Raw genomic sequence first — 15,843 nt, 5'->3', positions numbered from 1 at the left:
GTGATAGGCCCAGGTTGGGACATGTGCTATTTCTTAACCAATTATATTGAGTCAGCAAATGATATGTGGGACCAGCCCAAGCTAGGTGCTCACTCAGGTAAGTACTCCAAAGGAAGTTCCTATTAGAAGCACATCGAATAGGTTCCCCAAAGAATTAAATATGGAAATAGATACAATGGAAATGGGAACTATATTAGGCACTTGGCATCTGGGTCAATTATATACTGTAAGCATACTCACACTTCTTATCCCTCTTTATCTTTTAGTACATGGAAATTTAGATCAAATTGATTGCTCTTATATTTTTTGTGCATCTTTTCCAAGAATTAAAATTTAAAGTATGTCTTTGACTTATGTAACTTGTTTATCAAGTGAACTGGACACAGTAGGGCATCTTGACTATTTCAGTTTATTCATCACGCTTCTTAAAGAAAATACTCAGCATGTTCCACAGTTCTCTTGGCCATTCTTAAGTAAGGAAAAAAATCCCCAGTGACTTTTAGTTAATGAAAACTTCAGTTCAGTGTAAAATTAATGCCTCAAACCTCATTCAAATTATCATGTACTTCCTTAACTACAGGTAACCACTGCCTGATAAATCCCTTGAGGAGGAAGGAGGAAGGGATGCTGGTTCTGTTTTTGATTTCTTTCTTTACCTTAGGTGCTATTTGGTGTAACTACTGTGATAATGACGAAGAAGGTAGAGGAAAAGAAAGTAGAAAATACTTTTTTTACTTGACAAATAACATTTGGCACAACTGTCCTCCAGATGGGGGCAGCTTCTATATGCCAACTTTTTCAACCATGTGTAATTGAATGAACTCTAAGAACCTCAGCATAATGGATATGTCCCCATAGTCATGTCTTCTTGAGCTGCTAACTCAAAGTTTCCCAATTAACCTGCATTTTCAGGGATTCACTTATCTCAGAGTCACCTTCTCCATTACAAATTCCTTTTGGGCACAGCCAATCTCATTACTACTCCATCATTTTTTTTTCCAGAAACATAATGAAAAAACTATGTAACATTTATCTTTTGTCCAATCAATCAAAGTCTAAATGCCCAGCCAATTTTCCACATGCTGTCAACAGATCAGCTGGCCAGCTATATCCTCTTATTTTTATAATTTTCAGGAAATAAATAAATAAATCTTGTGTAATACAAACATTAGAGTACACATGGCAAGTTCACCAAATAGCTCTCTTGAAGGACCCTCACTTCCATAAGGTGGAGGAAGATAAATTTTTTATCCATGTATCTTTACTTGCAAGTGTTCATTGCAAAGAGTTATTGATCTGGTTCGAGGCCTCTGGTTTCTGCTACACTATCAATGCTGGGCCCTCACTGCAATGCCTCTTGATTATTCTACTGTTGCCCTGTGTTGTGGAAATCCTGCAGCACTGGATCTACAGGACCAGTCCCTTCACATGCTCCAGCAGACCACAAATTGGGTAGAAGTTGGATGGGCCAACACATAACCCTGGTTCAGGGCCTGAGTAGTTGCAGGGTTGGTCAGCCTGCCAGCTTTCCCTTGTCCTTACCACCTGGGTGAGCTCACCACTACTTGGTGAGCTCTCCTGCAATGCCCTGGTTAGTTCACCTCTGGCATCCATGAGCAAGGGACAGGGACAGTTCTCCTGCTTCATGTCCTCAGGGTTAGATCTCTCACACCTACACATTCAGGGCCAGCTCTACTGTGTTGCCCAGGTGTGGTGTAGGGTCCACTCTCCTGACTGCTACAGCTGATGAGGGACAGGGCCAGCCCTTCCACTCTAATGACCTCAGTGCCCTTATGACCTCAGTGCCAGCTCTCCTACCTGCCTCAGGCATTGATTGTCAGGGGGAGATTCTACCCTGCCCATGCCACCAAATGACAGATAAATAATGGGGACAGTTTTCCCATGCTCACAACTTCCAGACTGGCTCACCCACACCTCCACCAATGGAGTTGGTTCTATTGTGCTGTCCACGTAAGGTACTGGGCCTTCTCTCCTGAGTGTTGCATCTGGTGGCATGCAGAGGCAGCTCTCCTACATTTATGATCTCAGGGCCAGAGGAAAATAACTTATGCTTGACTCCTATGAGTGATTTGAGAGATCATATATCAACTCAAATGTCTAAATTTCTCAGTCTTCAACCTTTCAAAGAATTCTTAGCCTCAAGTTATACTATTTGCAGATGAGTAGTGGTAGAATCTATTTGGAAATCCTACACAGGAGTACTTAGAATCTTACATTAAAATGACAAGTTTCCATGATATTTATTTCACAGATGCTCAGATGCAAGAGGAAATAACTCATTAAATAATAAGCTACATGATATTCCAGCTTTCTAGAGTTAAATCTGTACTTAACCTATTTCAGAAATCCCCACTGATTAAAACATGATTTTAATATGACATTTTGGAATTGTTTGTTCTGGTGCATGTTACTCTTGCCTGATGAATATCATAGAGTATACACAGAAACATGCACATACATGCAGAGTACACACACACACACACACACACACACACACACACACACACCAAAAGGCTACATATATATTCTTAGGCTCATATTTAATCTTTATGCTGGCTATTTGAAAGATTAAAAACAAAGCTATTGAAAAGATCATTTCTGTTTTCCTAAAATCAATTTTGAAAGTAACTTCGTTTTTGAAATAGTTGAAATTATGTATATTGTTATTTTGCCTATTTTAAGATGTGGATTTGATACCTTTAAAGTCTTATGCTTTACCTGTGCTTTCCTTCATTGTGAAGCCAGGTTGTCTAAACTACATTGCCAGTCATTCTTACAGCTGAGTGGGGCTGTGTTTAACTGTCTTAGGTGTACACACACATGATTATATGTCAGTCTTGCTACATTTTATTAAACATACTAACAATTTATGCAATCTTGTGAGCAAAATAAGTTAATATGTCTTTTTGACCTGGTTTTCAGTCCTGTGTGAAATGCAAATGCAAATATAAAGCTTATTAATAAAACAGGTACTGTGTAATCATGAAAGGAAAGCCACAAACACTAGGCTAGCAGCAGACTCTTTTTAATGCATCTCTGTTGACACCTTGAATACTTGCACCAGCTCTGGATTGTCTACCTCTGCTCTGCTCATTATGGAAATATAAAAAGTGTTACCTTCTTAGTCTCTGTCAATCAGGTTTTCTCATACATGCACAACAGTGTAAAGGATTTTCCTTCTATACATTCTATACCAGGTGACTGTTGATGTTATCCTTGATGTTATCATAGCAGATCTTAAATTGCACAGCAGGTTAATAGCTGTTCAAAAGAACCACTAGTGCTATATATAGAATAAGAAGCATCAGATAGAAATTTTCTTATTTCTGTGGTATCGTCCCTCTGTTTAGTAAAGTCACTGAGCCATGGGACAGCATTTTGTATTCAGATGTCTTTTCAGTTTAGCCTCCATTTTGGTTATTTGATGGCTCTGTCTGGCCTTCTTTCTGGGACAAATGTCAGAAATGCAGCCATCTGTATAGCTATCTGTTCCTGGTAGCTATGTGTATTCTGGCACCTTCTATTGTAGTTTAATTGATATCATGGTTTTCCTTTGGCAAAGGAAACTTGAAGAGACCTGTGTCACATATTTTTTTAAGATTCATTCTAGCTTGAAACAGTTGAACTTCTCAATTGGAGCTGCGATGTTGGCTATTTCTAGGATATATTCTACATATTATTATGGTTCTGTACTTTTTTTTTGCAAATTCAAACATATATGTAGATAGCCTGCCAGCACCCGATTGGACCAAGAGGTGAGTCTTTGTTCTCATACCCAAACACCCCAGCCCCTAGGCTTTGGGCCCAGGGGCACAACCCTGCACCCCCACACCACCACCCATTGCAGTCCCAGTTACAGGCCAGCAGGCAGATCTCCTGCAGACAGGTCAGACTACCACCATCCCCCAGCAGACCCTGTAACCCACAAGCCCCACCCCTCCCAAAGCCACCCACCCTCCAAGACTGCAGCTGCTCCCTGAGACAGAGCCCGCCAGCAGCCAGCACCGATTGAACTAAGAGGTGAGTCTTTGTCTAGATGGGGGCCCAAGGGCACAACCCTGTGCCCCCACACTACCAACCCATTGCAGTCCCAGTCTCAAGCCAATAGGCAGGCCTCCTGCAGACAGGTCGGACCATCCCCCATCAGACCTTGTAACCCACAAGCCCCACCTCCCCCAAATCCCACCCACTCTCAGAAACTGTAAGTGTTCCCTGAGACAGAGCCTGCTAGCGCCAGATTCAGCTAAGAGCTACTCCCTGAGACAGAGCCCATGAGTGCCAATTGGACTAAGAGCTGCTCCCTGAGACAGAGTCCATCAGCACCGATTAGACCAAGAGCTCCCACTGGACCAAGAGTATCGATCAGACCAAGAGAGGTTCCCTCAGACACAGACACCACTTGCACCAAGTGGAGAAAGAGATGGGTAGATGCCAGGGCAAAAATACAGTCAACAACATAAAAACCAATATGGCTCTATCAGAACCTACATCAGTAAGACCTGAACATCCCAACACAGAAGAAACAGAAGAAATCAACCTTAAAAGTGACCTTAAGAAGATGATAGAGATCTTTAAAGAGGAAATGAAAAATTCCCTTAAAGAATTAGAGGAAAAGCCAAACAAAAAAAATGGGAAGAAATCAAACATATATGTAATGCATTTTGGTCATATGTACCTTTCATTACTCCTCTCATCCCCTACTCACTAGTCCAACTCCTACTTTTATGTTTTTGTTTTTGTTCTTTTGGTTTTTTGAGACAGGGTTTCTCTGTGTAGCTTTGTGCTTGGATCTCGCTCTGTAGACTAGGCTGGCCTTGAACTCAGAGATCACCTGCCTCTGCCTCCCAAGTGCTGGCAATAAAGGCATGAGCCACCACCCCCTGGCATACTTTTATGTCTTTTAAAACTTTGCTGTTTCCTTTTTTTCAGGTCCCTAATGCTTACAAGGAAGACCCTGAAGAATCTAGTGTGCAAACAGTACACTAATTGATCTCTAGAAGCGAAACAGATTCTTTGTCATATTTTAAGTTTGTTTGCTTATCAAATTTTTGTATATTTTTAAAAGATAGAAAATTTTATTAAACTCTCATACAGAGTTCTTGAAGTTTGTTTCAAGTTTAATTAATGCCACTTGAATAAATATGAGTGGAAGATTATTTACATGGGCAACAAACTAGTGGATATATACTGCTGAACAAAATGTCCTTCCTCTGTCCATTAATTGATAATGGGTCCTCAAGGAGGGGTAGGACCTCCCAATCTTTCCCCCATCTATGGTAGAAGGTACACAGCTGCTGTGATTTCATGATGAAGTTGCTAGAGGAAAAAAAAATCATCAGTGGTTTTAAGCATCTTTTTTTTTTTTTTTTTTTTTTTTTTGTTTTTCGAGACAGGGTTTCTCTGTGTAGCTTTGCGCCTTTCCTGGGGCTCACTTGGTAGACCAGGCTGGCCTTGAACTCACAGAGATCCGCCTGGCTCTGCCTCCCGAGTGCTGGGATTAAAGGCGTGCGCCACCACTGCCCGGCATTCATCAGTGGTTTTAACTAGCTTTGGACCCTGAACGCTAGGCAAGATGCATTCACTAATACAATAGTGCTCTAATTGTTAGGGGTCAGCTAACTGCTTTCTGACTGGATTTAAGATGTACTCTAGAAGAGGGAATTCATGTACTATATTCAGGTATTATAAATTCATGTACTATATTTTGGTACTATAAATTTGCTCAAAAACTCATGACTGGGAAAGTTATAGGCTCTGGGTGAGGGCAATGTACAACTGTTGTTTTGGTCATGATTCTTGAAAAATTTAATTATTTGGAAATATCATGCATATATACAATGAATTATGATCTTTCCACTCCTACTATTTCCCTCCAATGCCACCCAGGACCTGCCAACCTGTCTCCCTCTCAATTTCATGCACTTTTTATTGCTATTTTTTATTATTGTTATTATTATTATTATTATTACCTTGTTCTCAGTTAGTGTTGACCATGTGTGAATGGGTGTGGGGCCATCCATTGGGCAACCTACTAGTAGCCACATCCCCAAAGAATGTGAGTTTCCCTCCATCAGCAACCATCAACTGTCAATAGCTCCGCAGCTACTGCCCCCATCTGTGCTGGGAATTTTTATTGGCTTGATCTTGTACAAGTCTTCTGTAGGCATCCACAGCTGCTGTGAGTTGATATGTGAATCACCTATGCCATGTCCAGAGCACAATGTTTCATAGTTTAGCTCTCCATTCTCTGCTTTTTACATTATATTCACCCACCTTTCTGCAATGTCCCCTAAGCCTTGACTTGGGGAGGTTGATATGCATGAACCATCTATGGCTGAAAATTAACACTCATTTATTTTCAGCATCTAGGGCAGTTATGAGTCTCTGCATCAACTACCTCCAGAGGAATGAAAAAAGCTTCTCTGAAAAAAATTGAGAGCAGCACAAATCTATGAATATAAACATTAAGAAGATGGTTTAACAACATGACTATTTATTGAAATAACACCAGTAAGTGCCCCTCAGGGGTCTATGATGTCCCCCAGTAGTGAGATTTTGACTAGGTTTACAGTACCAGGCATGGAATCATTCTCATAGATCAGGCCTCATACCCAAAGAGAAATCAGCTGGTTATTCCTCCCCCCATAAAATAGGATGTCACTTTTGCACCAGTAGGCCCAAGTTACCTGACAGGTTATTGCTGTAGCATGCAGAATTTAGTGCTAGGAAAGACCATTAACATCTTTTCTCCTCTGGAAGCTTACTAACATTATGAAAGCTAGCCATCAGAAAAAGAGTTAGTTTCCTGGTTAATTTAGTATTGATTGCTTGATGTCCTGAAACCAAAGTCAGTGGTGTCCTAAGCAGAAGGATCTTACAATATAGTTATGATGGTCATGCTGTGGATTTCGTTCTGTATAAATAAAACACTGATTGGCCAGTGGCCAGGCAGGAAGTAGGTGGGACAAGGAGAGGAGAATTCTGGGAAGTAGAAGGCTGAGTGAGGGAGACACTGCCAGCCATGACAAGCAGCATGTGAAGATGCCGGTAAGCCACGAGCCCTGTGGCAAGGTATAGATTCATGGAAATGGATTAATTTAAGCTATAAGAACAGTTAGCAAGAAGCCTGCCATGGCCATACAGTTTGTAAGCAATATAAGCCTCTGTGTTTATTTGGTTGGGTCTGAGCAGCTGTGGGACTGGCGGGTGACAGAGATTTGTCCTGACTGTGGGCAAGGCAGGAAAACTCTAGCTACATGGGCAGGCATGAGAGATAACAGTAGCCTGTGTGTTTTGAGTACCTCTGTCATCTCCTTGACTTGTAGTGAGTTATCCATGCTTGGCAGTTATATTTTCATTAAAGAACTCTTGTCTTCTAGGAGCTGTATTGTCCACCAATGCCAAGTAGACATAATCATCTGATTATTATTTTTATGGTTTTTCAGACAAAAATGTAACACTCTGACTTTCCCTTTATTATTATTGTACTTTTTATTATTTAAAACAATTTGTAAATTTAAGTATATTTTGGCCACACTCTTCGCCTCCCCCTAGTACTTCCAAATCATTTCTCTCTTGACCTACTCAACTTTAGGTTCCTTCCCTCCCCAATAAAAACACACACATAAAAACCATGGAGTCCATTTTATGTTGTTCAGCTATTTCTGAACATGATGCCTGCCCTGAAGTAGTTGATATACCCAGTGTCTCTCTATTGGAGAATACTGATTTCCCTCTTCCAGCAGGTTTAAGTTCAGTTGTTAGCCTTTATTCTAGTGGCTAAGTATTCTTTCATTCATTTTTAAATATAACAAAATAAAATACATTGAGATAGAATAAAATCATCACACTGAAGTTGTACAACAAGACAAACCAATAGAAGGAAAAGAGTGCAAGATAAGGCACAAGAACCAGAGACCTACAATTTTGCATACTCAGGAGTCCCATAAGAGCACTAAACTGGAAGCCATAATATATACAAAGAGGACCTGGTGCAGATCCATGCAGGCCCTGTACTTGCTGCTTCTGTTTTGGTGAGTTCATATGAGCTTTGCTCATGTTGACTTAGAGGCCTGGTTTTCTAAGTGTGCCCTTTCTTTAATATGTTGATGTGTTGTAAATTTTACAAGGAAGACTCTGAAGTATCTAGTGTTGTAATGGCACCCAAATCTGATGTCCAGAAGTGAAACAGATTCTTTATTATATTTTTAGTTTCTTTGCTTGGGCTGAGCATGGTGGTACATGGGAGGTAAGGCAGGCAAATCTCTGTGTGTTCCAGGACAGCCTATTTTACATGCCGAGTTCCAAGCAAGTCAGGGATACATAGCAATGCACTTCTAAAAAAATAATTCCTTTGTTGTTCATTTTTTGCATGTTTGGGAAGAGGTAGCTATTTCTATTCAAGTATGGTCTTATGCAGATTTCTTGAAGTTTGCATTAAAATTATGAAGACACATAGATATTCAGAAGGAAAATTAAGCACCCCTGTGAGTAATACAATTGCCCTGCTACATGGCATATGACATTGAATCTAGTGGACTTAATTACTATGGTGCAGTTTAATGCAACAGGGTCAAAAATTCAATTTCTTCACATTTTAATAAAAATATTATTTTTATTTTATGTGCATGAATGTTTTACCTGCATGTATATAGATGCTTGTGTACCTTGTGCCCATGGAGGCCAGAAGAGGGCACCATGATCCTGTAACTGGAGTTATGGATAGTTGTGAACCATGCTGGGAATCAAACCTGGGCCCTTGGAAGAGCAGCAAGTACTCTTAATCACTGAGGTGTGTCTCTAGCCTCTATTTCCACATCTTGAAAAATATCTAGTTTATATTTTTCATGAAAAATTGTACTGAAGAATAGTTAACTATCTAGTATTTGTAATATGAACATGTGCAATAAATGAAGAGAAGCAAGTAGCAGAGAGCGTATGTTTGCAGCGCAGATACAGAATATGTAGCCAGTGTACTGAGCCCTTCTAGCCCTAAGCATAGTGTACTGCATCATCTGTTTACATGTGGTATAAGACATTTATTGTAAATACTACACACACTGTCGTAACACAGAGCCCAACATTCTAATGAATATATAGGTAAATGATATATACATATATGGTTGAAAAGTAAAGTTATATAGATTTACACACATTTGAACATGGGTAGTTAGGTTTAATTTGATAGTTTTGCCTTTTTAAGTCAGTGTCTTCTTGCAGTTTATAAACTTCTGCAGAGCCACATATTGTATGCTTCATTCATATAAAAAGTAAGTGATGATCTTCCCCATAATGAAATACCCATTTCAGGAAGGAGTTTGTCTAACAAAGATCAATGATTTGGGTAATATACTGATGTCCCTTTCCAGATGATATTATGTAATTGTAGAATAAAATGGCAGTAGCAATAATAGCAAGGAGAAAAAAATATTAAGCTATCATTTGAGCCTCATTTTTGTCTTTATACCTTTATATTTTCACTGTGAAATATAGCTAATATATCTCATTTACCATAATAAAGTCCCTATTCTAACCATTTTAATTCAATTTTAAGGAACCTATAGGAAGTTACTGTTTTTATTTATACTTAATATATAAAGAGACTCACATAAACAAAATTGTAAGGAGGAATTTTCCTAGTGGGGTTGGTGATATTTGGAGCTGGCTTTCCAACTCATGAAACCTACAGTTACTAAAGATTTCTCTGGTAGCAAGAAAAGCATTGAAAGTCCATGGTATGAACTATTCAAAGAGCTTATCAAGATAAACATATTTGATGATCTTGATTCACCTCTTGTGAGGAAAAAGAAATATAGTGATTCTTCAATAGACTTTTGAATATTCACAAAAAATAAGAAAAATAATGATGCTAATTGGTTGTGTCTATCATCTCTGGATAAAATGACAAAGGAAATGAATGAACTCAGTGATAAAATTAATTGGCCTGAGAAGCACAGGTACAATCTAAAGGATTCTAAATGTGCCCTGGAAAAAGATCTTCTCTCCAGTAGCCATAGAACTCAAGCAGATAAAAAAAATCAAACCCAAGCCATCATCATGTGATTGGTTGGCTTACAATTAAGATTTAAGTCCCATCACTCAAGGGTGTCAGCACTGCCACTTTGCTACACCCCCAATTATTGTTTGGTTTTTGTTGTTGTTGCTGTTTGTTTCTGAGACAGAGTATTGTTAGGAATAATATGTTCAGGGTTGCCTGTAACTTCCATCGACTTACCTCATCCTCCTAAATGTGCTCAGATTACCAGTATGTGTCATCATACTAGGTTCATTGTACAAGTTTTCACTTTAGGTTTTAATTTTAATTATGTGTATATGTGTGCATTTGTAACATGAGTGCTTGCAGAGGCCAAAGGCATCAGATCCCTTTTGAGATGAAGTTACGCATATTTTTGAGCCACCCTATGTGGGTGCTGGGAACTAAACTCAGGTCCTCTGCAAGAGCAATACATTCTGAACCACTGAGCTAGGTCTCCAGCTACCTCACTGTATAAGTTTTTAAGAGCCAATGATTTTATCTCTCTCTCCTACATAGCCAGTAGTGAAATCACTATAAAATAATTTTGCATTTAACTTTTTGAGAATCTGAGCCTATTTTTCAAAGTAGGTACAATAGTGTACATTCTCAACAGCGGTGCACAAGGGTTTCATAGTTTTCACATACTTGGAAATATATGATCCTTTTTTTATCTAGTGTTTTCAGTGGATATGTTCATGGTTGTCTGATTGTGATTATGATTTGCATTATTCAAATGACTAATGATGTCAGATATCTTTTCTTGTGCTTATTGACTATTCTTCTATAGACCAAGGAGAAATGTCTATTCAAATAATTTGATTTCATCTATGTGGGGCCTTGTCTTTTTTTGTTGAGTGGTAAGTAAGAGTTATTCATTCTGGATACAAGTCCCTTATCATACACATATGACTTGCAGACATTTTCTTTTATTATGTATGTTTCCTTTCCATTTCCTTTTTATGAATTGTGAAGCATGAAAGTTTTTTTTTTTCAATTTTTATAAAGCCAACTTTATTCACTTTCATATTTAATTTTCTATTTCAGAAGCCTCAAACTAGAATTTTAAAGATTATTCACTGTGGAAAAAAACAGGCAGTATGCTGGACTTGACAGGGCAGTTGCACACTTTAACGCACAGCAGTTTTGAAAGCACTCCCAATACTTGCTCACGATCAAGCCACCAAATCCCAGCATGGGAGCACATGGGGTGCTATGGTAATTTATGGCTGCTGCAGGAAAGTCGGTTTTCTTCAGAGATATAGATCCTGAGAGGCTTCCCATGGTCATGTAGATGTCCTACACCCATGCACATACTTTCAACATTAAGTGGGCTCAGTGAATTATTTTCTTTCTTTCTCCCTTTCTTTCTTCCTCTTTCCCTCCCTCTGTCCCTTCCTCCCTTCTGTCCTTCCTTCTTTCTTTTTAGGTATAGGAAGTTGGGAGGGAAAAGCGGTGGGTGCTATGGGAGAAGTTAGGGTGAAGAAATAGGGAGTTTATTTGGTCAAAACAAATTATATACATGCATTAAGTTCTCAAGCAACTAAATAAGTAAATGATAAATGGTTTATGCCTAGGTTTCTTGTAAGAAGTTTAAATTTTTGGGTTCTGAGATTCAAGTGAATACATAAATAATACACATTTGATGTCATTTCTATGTATGATACAAACAAGTTACCAAGCATTTTGTGTTCATTTTGGCTCATGTGTTTTCTTTCCTCATGATTTTCAGGATAAATTCTTGCATTTTAATACAAGATCAACAGCTTGGATTTTCAGAGAAATTGTATCAGGTCATGGCTCAATTTGGAAAATGTGATTGCTAGTTTTACATAGTAGCTTAATTCTTACTCAATCAAGCATCAGTGTCACTGTTAGTACTGTAGATGGGGTTAACATCTACAATTATGTCAAGTAAAAATTAACTTTGATAATGTGGATGGGTCTTATGCAATGAGGTGGTGGGCCTCTAGAGTAAAGCAAGTTTGGGGTGAATACCTGCTTGAGTTTCTAGCCTGCCTCCGTAGCCAAGGGAGCTGATTCCACAGGATAAATAAGAAAATAAAATAGTCTTCATAACACAATTCTCTCTTTTTTCCTTCTTCTTCTTATGCCCCCTATTGGTCCTCATTTTCTATAAAATCCCACTCATAGAGGGAATACATGTTAACTTTAAAGTATATGAGGTCTTCTAATTCACAAGCATGGACTAACTTTGTATTTTATTGTAGTTTTCATTTCTTTCAACAGTGATTTATAGTTTCCAGTGTATAACTCTTGCACTTCTTTAATTTTAAGAATTTTAATTTTTTTGATAAGTGGTTCTCAACCTTCCTAATGCTGTGACCCTTTAATACAGTTTGTCATGTTGTGGTGACCCCCAATCATAAAATTACTTTCATTGCTACATCAAAACTGTAATTTTGCTACTGATATGACTTGTAATGTAATGTAATTTGATATGCAGGATAGCTGATATGCAATCCCTATGAAAGAGTCATTTGATCCCCCCAAAGGGGTCATGACCCACAGGTTGAAAACCCGTTTTTGATGGGACTGTGAGTGAAATCCTTTTAAAAGAAACTTGATCAGTGTCCAATGATTATATATAAAAGAATATAAATAGGTTACATAATGGCATTTTCATACATCTATGCAATGTATTTTTAGCATAGTCACCCCCAATTACACTTTCCTGTTCCCTTCAATTACACTCTTCTGCTCTAAATCTCATTAGGTCATAAAAATGAATAAATTAATATATGTAGAAAATGAATGAGGAAATTCATATAAATAAATAAATATAGAAGAGGAAATAAGAAGGGAATGAGTGGAATTGTTTTCTTAATTTTCTTTTGGATTATTCATTGATAGAATATAAAATAGTATCAGATGAACTGGATCAAAAAATTTATAACTGCTTTTTATGTGTGAATTTGGTGTCATGGACAATCCTGTAAATTTTTCAGTTAATAAAATTATGATACTTGTGCATTTTATTGGTACAGTGTGAAAATTCAATTCAATATGTAACGACCAAATAAAGAAGTTAACATTTTCATATCATTCAATGCTTGTGATTTCTTTCTATGGAAAAGCTTAAGACTCGTAACTTCTAATTATCAAATATGTAATAAATTATTTTTAACTATTTCAACACTATTTCTCTTTCTATGGAAGACAAAATTAATTTCTCCTGTTATAGTTTGTCATTTTCTTCTCTCCATCCCCTTCTCTCTTTCCTGTTTGACCACATGTACATGCTGTGGAATATGTGTGGAGGTTATAGGACAACTTTTGAGAGTCAGTTTTCTCCACCATGTGGGGGTCAGGAATCAAACTCAGGATGTCAGGCTCAGTGGCAAATGTCTTTATTGAAGCCTTGAACCATGTTATCATCCCTTCATATTTATTTTCTATTTTTTAATACTATTTTGTTTATCTTCACCTTTTCACTGCTTCTTCTTGGGAGTTCTGAACAGCTATTTTCTAGTATAACCTTAAGTCACTTGCAGTTTTTTTGCTATACATCTTTCTATATGGGTCCTTGTCCTCAGATTCTCAATTAACATGTTAAACTTATAGCAGTGCATTTCATGTTAACAAACCTTAAACATAGTTGCACACAAAATGTTGCTCTTTCCCTTTTCCGTTGTGCTATTGCTATATATATTCAATCTCTACACATTAGAGTGCACTACAGTTTTACAGCATTCATCATACTCTTAAGTTTGGTATCTGTATGCCTGTCTATCATTTTAGAGATCTAGAGGTTATAGAAAATTAAACCTCTGTACAGTTTATTCACATGATATTGTAGTTACTGTGACTCCAAGAACATGAGTTCTCTCTAGGTAAACCTTCCTGGAAGATTTATTTATTTTTCTGATCCAATACATATGCATACGCACACGCACATGCACACACAATGTCTGGAATGCTAGTATGTTGGTTAAATTAATGGTCATGTATTTGGAAAGCCCTTAAAAATGTGTAAAGCTCAAATATGTAGCACAAATCTTAAAAGGTCTTATTAATAAAAACAAATCTGAGGCCAGGTATTGGGGTGAATGCTGAAAGATCAGAGAGACAGAAAAGGCCACAGCTAACCTCACCTCACCAATTCCTCAGCTGATCCTGTTTTCCTCAAACTGGGAGCCTCTGTGTCCTCATCTGGAATGGATCTCAGCTGAACTGTTGCTCAAAATCCTGAAAGCTTAACCAGCTCTAGTTCCTGGTCCTCATGCCTTATATACCTTTCTGCTCCCTGCCATCACTTCCTGGGATTAAAGGCATGTGTCACCATGCCTGGCTGTTCCCAGTGTGGCTTTGAATTCACAGAGATCTTCCTCCGGAAGGCTAGGATTAAAGGTGTGTGTGCCACCATTTTCTGGGCTCTGTATCTAGTGGCTGTTCTGTTCTCTGACCCCAGATAAGTTTATTAAGGTGCACAATATATTGGGGGATACAATAACACCACACAAATATTGGTCAAGCTGTTCTGTTTTACATTAAAGGGAAGACAGAGTTTGAGTACTACTCCATTAAAATGTTCAAAGAGTGAACAAACACATGGCCTGTAAATATCAAGTTTGTACAAATGTGACTGTGAAAGAATTTTACATATGTGAAGAGCTGGAATTCTACTGTATTAATTCCAGAAAAGAAAGACATTTCCCTGTTGCTAAACTCCAGAATGTCTCCTTTTCCCTATGACTGACTCTGTTTCCATCCATTTATCTTTGTGTGGATGCTTTATCCAAGCCTCAGTAACATGCTGTGCATCAGCGACAGTCTATAAGTTAATAAATATCCACAGCACAACAAGCAGAGCAATTGATTCAAAGATGTTGGGTTTGTACTCAGTCATCACCCAATGTTTTTACTCTAATGGCTAGCCTCATGTAGAAGTGGAAACGAAGGAGTTTAAAAATACACATAATTATTTAGAGTGCAAAATGTATGCAAATATGTTAATATATTGTAGGAAAAACCTGGGTAAATCCTTATTTTAAGGAAGTTCAGGACTGCTTCTGAAGACAGAGAACCATGGATTTCTAAGTCTGGTTGTTCTAGTTTCCCTGTAATCAGTCTCCAACCAAAGTCTTTTGGGAGGCACAGGAGGGTTTGTGCTTGTGCACATGTGACATTTATACAGAGGGAGGAAATATTTGAAACAAATATAAAAGATGAGAAATTTTAGAATTCTAAAGCTGAACATCATGAATGATACATGCTCTAGAAAGACCTGTGCAGAATTGTGCTGTTATAAACCTCTTCAAGAACATCCACATAAAGTTTCCCCCTGTCTGACTAGCTAGCTTTCATAGAACTGGAAGGTGGTATGCATGCTGCTTGGGAAAAGTCATCATCTTATGTAGCTGTGACTACCATGGCAAGATACGCCTATGTGTGCAATAGTGGCGTGAATGTTATGGAGATAACTGATCTCTATATTATTGGATTTAAGGTCCACTCCATGAGCAGAAATACAAAGTATTGTAAATCTGGTCAAGAACCTATGGTAAGGAAGTTCACCTATCTCATCAATGAACCCCCTATGATCGTTCAGCTGAATAGACATAGTATCAGACAGCTTTTAAATTCATCTTCATGTACATAGATTGGTGCAGCTCTTTGTGCATTAGACAGCAATTAATGCAGCAACTTGCAAGTGGTCAAAGTGCAGAGAATAAAGTGTCAGTGGAGTGACCAGCCATAAATGGGACACTTATATCATACATCTTCCTTCCTCCTAAGGCTCAGGGACTATTGTGGTAGAGTAGATG

This window comes from Peromyscus maniculatus, chromosome X, assembly GCF_049852395.1.
Source record: "Peromyscus maniculatus bairdii isolate BWxNUB_F1_BW_parent chromosome X, HU_Pman_BW_mat_3.1, whole genome shotgun sequence".
Lineage (NCBI taxonomy): Eukaryota > Metazoa > Chordata > Mammalia > Rodentia > Cricetidae > Peromyscus > Peromyscus maniculatus.
Note: the sequence above shows the minus strand (reverse complement) of the source record.